The sequence below is a fragment of the Hakea prostrata genome, chromosome 8, assembly GCF_041222555.1.
Source record: "Hakea prostrata isolate BN-2017 chromosome 8, UWA_Hpros_2, whole genome shotgun sequence".
NCBI classification, from domain to species: domain Eukaryota; kingdom Viridiplantae; phylum Streptophyta; class Magnoliopsida; order Proteales; family Proteaceae; genus Hakea; species Hakea prostrata.
In genome coordinates, this window is record NC_142607.1 from 35,888,457 (window position 1) to 35,894,456 (window position 6,000).

Here is a 6,000-nt window from a genome sequence, read left to right on the forward strand (position 1 = left end):
CAACACCAGCACCACCACACCCACCAGGGTTTCTTAACTCTCTTCCATATCTTTATTCACACTATCCCCCTGATGGGAGTAGTTTTGCATCCATAGATGACACCAATTACAAACCTTTGGTTTCTCTATACGTCAACAACCATCAGCATGAAATGGCATGGAGTGACTTTAGAAAAAATAATGGAGGAGAAACTCATACTTGTAACCTTTGGGCCCTGTAACACAACATCACAGGACACACAACATATTGATCCACCGAGGCATAGTACTTGGTATTGACATAATACATGTGGTGTCAGCACAACTATATACTTAGTTATATTTGTATATTAGTATTTTATAATGATGTTTATTGTCCTTGTGCATATTTATTTTGGTTTAGTTGTTTATAATAAAGTTATAGAATTCCAGTTTTACCCATATACAGTTGGACATGTGCCGATTGAGAACACCAATTTGGGTGAGGTTTTAGGCAAAATCAAGAATTCCAGTGTGTTTAATGGCATCAAATTAGAGTAGACATCAAATTTGGCCCCAAAATAACCAAAAATAACCCCCTTAATGGGGGGTTGAAATCTAGTCGAAACCAAGGCAACATATCGCTGAAATTTCGCACCTTGGTTATATCACAAGAGAACCTTTTTGTCATTGATTCTTGTTGGTTGGGATCACAAGGTTCACAAGCAAGTCACATATTGCACGGGCTGTTCTTAAGAGTATTTGTTTTCAGGCAAATGATGTGTTGAGCAGTGATACCTGCTACTAAGGGTCTCTCTCAGAGGTTTGCGCGTGTAAAACTGAATTGGTGATGGGCATAGCTGGTACAAAAGTTATTGGTTTCTACTTTTAAGATATTACAAAGAAAATGCCCTTTTAGAATTTGATCAAGAAAAAAAAATGTATGGAATCAATAATCACTGGTTGTAAAAGATGAAGACTAAGTATATGGAACTCATATTTAAATGGATGAAAACTCAAAAATGCTCATCAATTTTGACTACTTGAGGGGCCTCCATTGGAGATTGTTGCTTGTAACAACAAATATTGGACGGAGAAGGATAATTACTGGTTTGAAACTCCAGATCTCAAAATTCAGTGAGAAAAGCTCTAGAAAATTATCAAGTACATGAATAATATGTTTCCCCATTTGCAAGATAATATTTCTTTCCAATCCAATGGCCGAAGGGACCATGAAGCACAATAGTTCTGCTTGTTCTTTCCATGAATAGTCTTGAAGTCCCCTATATTGTCATCAGGATCTTTTTAGGTGCCCAAAATCATGTACATGCACTTCAAAAGTGAAAAAAAGTAGTAGAAAGTCAACAAAAAGTTTGATCCATGAACTGTTCACTTCTTTGAGTTACACTAAGGGTCACAAGATTTACATTTTTTCTTTGAATGAATGGATGTTCCTATAAAAGTATGGGAATCTAAGAATGTTGCTTGATGACTTCAAAGATGGTTTGGTTCACAACTTCATACAGTCTTCTTAGATTTATGGTATCATCATTATAGAAGGTTGTGTGCTTGCCGAACACTTGGTCAAGGATTCAAGTGCTGGAAACAGCTTCTCTAAAACAAGGGTAAGGCTGGCTGTGTACACTTGACCCTAGGGCCTTCTGCACTAGGTACTGCCCTTAGTACCTTATTATCAAATCTTGGTTTGTTAAGATACTAAATTTTGCTGATATAGATTGCTGTTCAGAGAATATTTCAGAACTTCATTGTAGTTATTGTTAAAACAGTCAAAGGAAACATATGGCACATTTAAGTCTGGTTGGTTATCTAAGGGCAAATGTGCCTCAGAATAGGATTACACTCATGTACACTTGAAACGATTAACACAAAGATTGCAGGGGACTTAACAAAGAAAGGCCCAATTCTAGCAATTGGAGGGCATACTGGTATAACAGTACCTGTAGGTTTTGATCCTAGGGAACTCCTGAAGGTTCTAATCCCAAGGGTAGACCCATTGGTATCCTGTTTGGTGGACTCAAAGGTTTAGAGGGAAAACTCGTTGGAATTTCTTATTCATTTGAACAAGCTACCAAGAAAAGGAAGCCCCAATCATATATTCTAAAGCTGGATAACTTGAATTGCTACAGAATTGTTAAACTCAAGCACTTCATTGCTTGTCTCTTAATCAATATAGTTGGAAGCATGAACTCTGCAATAAAGAGAACTATATAAAATGCATCACCAAAATTACCATAATTCTCAAATGTATAAAACCTGCAATAAAGAGAAATAACTGCATCACCAAAATTACCATAATTTACAATGACATCACCTCACACCAAGAAAAATATAAACATCAAAAGTCAGGATTTTCATTTAATATATTTATCAGTGAAAATGGTTAAATCACTGTTTATTTTTAAAAAAATCCATATAATAAATAGTGTCTAAAATGTTTTCAATGATAAATTGGACAAACATATCAAATGAAAAATCTAATTTTGAGGTCTCTGTGCTTTTTAAACATAAAGTGGGGTGTCAGGGTTTTAAAGCATCCATTTTGGAGTGCCAGTGCAATTTGCTCTAATATTTTATATAAACAAATGGACCCAAGGAGAATCCAAAGTTGATCATAAATTTTGCAGGAATATCACAACTTACCAAGGAACATCATTGTATTTAATAAAAGTTTAGATCAAACATAACTTAAATTAAAAAAAATAAAAATGCAGCAAAAGCTAGATGCTTATGATCAATAATTAGTGTGTATGCTTCCCATTGGTGTACTTATAGCGGAGTAAATAGCCTTGTATTTGGATTCCTTATTATATCATGACTTGAATACCCGACTGAATTAGGACTTGAATACCTTACTAGACCTAGAAAAGACATGAATTGAACTCTGAAACATTTCTGCTGCTGACTTTTTTTTTTTTGGTAATTCTACTGACTTAAAGTCGGTATGAATTGCATGACTGTCACTGCTAATTGAAATTAAAAGATTGAATAAGCCTCGATGTGCTTCACATCAATGGGCAGCAAACCCATGAATCCTAATTTGGTGCTTGACCTGTATCAATTAATGGGCCCAAGAGTCCTAGTGAAACCTTCTCTAGGAAAGGGACACGATCTAGATAGAAAGAGTGTCAATCAACAAGAACTAAGAAGATTTGAAGAAGTTCGGGCTCTTGGGTTTAATGAGTTGGTTTGGATTTGGGCTAGTGGGCCCGCACATGGGTTGGCCCGAACCAGCCCTGCTCAGCACACAGCCTTTTTAGGGTTCGGTCAAACACCCCTACTTTAGAAGTTCATATTTTGATGCAACTCCAATTCCTTCCATACGCAGTTCTGCATTGGCATTTTTTTTTTTATATCTTTTGGTGAATTATAACAATTTTATATCATTTTCAATATTGTTTTTTCCTTTTTTTAGGGCACTTTTATGCATACGAACTTTGAATATGAAAATATTACATATACCACCGATAAGGGTTAAACCCACTTCACCTAGAAGTGAAGTTCTCAACTGCTCCACCATCCCTTTGTTGGCCCTTTTCAATAGTTCATCTTCCACTAACAAACAGTTGGCCAATGAGGTCAATGCAGTGTTTGCAGTGTTGGTAGAGTGGTAAGATCCATACTCCTCAGTGGAAAGATCATAGATTTGACTCTTGTGAACAACAAAACTCCCTCTAAAGTTGGCCCAGATGAACCTTAAAAAAAAAAAAAAAATAATAAATTGGCCAATTAGGGTGGAAATTATTTCGACAGGGTCTACCGAGGGTGGAAAATGTTATTTCGTCATAGGGTGGGGAAGGGAGTGTAATTTACAACACCGACTCCTGCTTTCCCACGGAAAAAAACAAAAAGTCTTAAAACGAGATTCCGAGTTCTGACCCTCAATACACAAAGGCGCCAAACCCTCGTCCCTCAGGCGGTACAATACCCTTGTCCCTCTCGTCTCCGTAGTAGTTTCCGGGTGATTGCAGGCCGGATTCCGGCGAGTAGCAACTGAAATTCTCAATACCAATGAACCAAACGATTGCAGACTGGTAGTGAAACTCCTCGGTCCCATCAATTGCAGCTGCGGCATGGTGGCCATCTCCGTTGGATCGGCTTGAAGGGAACTACGTTGTTAGTCAGTTGAACTTCACTTTTGCAGCGGCGGCAGAGTGATCATCTACTTTCCGCGAGGCCATAAGGGAACTACTCCGTAAGTGTTTCTTTCGGATGCATCTAATCCTCTTTGTATAACAGGACATTTTTCTTGGTAAGCATCTCTTGCACTATAGATGAAAAAAAAAATGAAAAAAAAAAATTAAAGATCAAATACCATTAGAAAATTGTTCTCTGCATTTTCTATCTATTCATACTACTAATCAATCTTCTCTTTCAATTTCATCTCTTCCTTTCTCTATTCAATTCGTATAGCTAATTAGTCTTTGTGTCTTTGTTCCACTACTTTTTTTATTGATCCGTTTCGTTTGTGTATTTTTTCAATAATAATTGTTCAACAATATTTCGGCCTAATCTTCATGATGATGTGGAGTTTGTGAGGATAAGCACAACCGTCTACACCAATGAACTTCACTACAAAGTTGAAAGTCCAAAATAATTTGAGGCCATCCTGGATATCCCAACCTTAATTGTTGTTAATAGGTTCACTTATGCATAGGCCATTCAACTTCCATGGCCAATACATGGTGATTGATAAATACTTCGAGCATTTGCACATGACACTCTTACTAGTTATTCAAAAAAAAAAAAGATATGTAGGGATATCACGTATGCATGTCTATATGAAATATATGTATCGGCTTGTATCGTTTGGTGTCGACCTATACGTATCTATATCGCATCTCTGTGCTAAGAAGTTGAATTTTTTTATTTTTCCATATAATTGCCCAAATCTCTCAAAATATCAGCTGGTACGTGCCGAGACGATATGTTATATCGATCCTTTTCCTTTTTAAAATGAGTTTCTCTAGATTCCATATAGCGGTACAAATGATGTGTACCGAAAGATATGAAACAATGCAAGACGTAATTTTGATTGTTTGAAAATATTATCTTTATTTATTGGTGCTTGGTTTGATACATGTCGATACGTATCAACCAGCTTCAAAACGGTGAAAACGGATTTTTGTTCGCGGCAGAGCGGACATCGTCTGCCCACTGCCGCGAACGCGACACATGGCAATATTAAATCTAATGGTTAAAAACTCAATGCGGGGACGTAATCGTAAGTTCGAAGTTTGTTTTACATGTGAGGTTTTAAACTTTTTTAAATTTACAATCAAACCCCTCCAGATCGATGAAACCCCATTCTCAATCAGGAACCCTGTTTTCGTTGAATCAAGAAAACGCTGTGATAAACCCTCCTTCTCCGACGATGGCAACGGCGACGGCAACGGCATCGAGGGTAGCTTCTGCTCCTAAACCAAACGACACAGCACCTACTATAAGGTAAAAGCCCACTCTCGATCAAATTTAGGGAACCCTATTTCGTTGAAGCAAACCATTGCTGTGATAAACCAAAGAGATTTATCGTTTTGGTGATATCTGTATCTGGTATTCCGAACAGAACTTGAAACATATAGACCCATATTATACTGGATAAACCTATTTTTCAATTGCTAAAACTGAATGGTTTGCTTCTTTCTCTTTTTATTCTTTTTCCCGTTGTTACAACTTTGGTTTGATTTGCTTTATAATGAAAGGGATGTCTTCGAATAAGCTTTAATTACTAGCTGTCTTCAATGCCCCCGTGAAACTGTGAAACAACCTTTTATTGCTTGAATTGCGGTAGGAGCAAGAGGTAGCTGAACTGCGGCAGGCCCTTACAGATAAGCATGAACAAGAACGTGTGATGCTTCAGGTAGAACCATCTCTAGGGTTCATTCCAAAGCCTCAAGTCTTTGCCAACTACTTGTTGCACATATGTCACTTTGGATCCAATGTCCTTGACACTTGCAGTTTCTCTGTTCCAAACCTCTTTGCTGGTGCATCAGTTGCTCTTCACATGATGAACCATCTTAATTG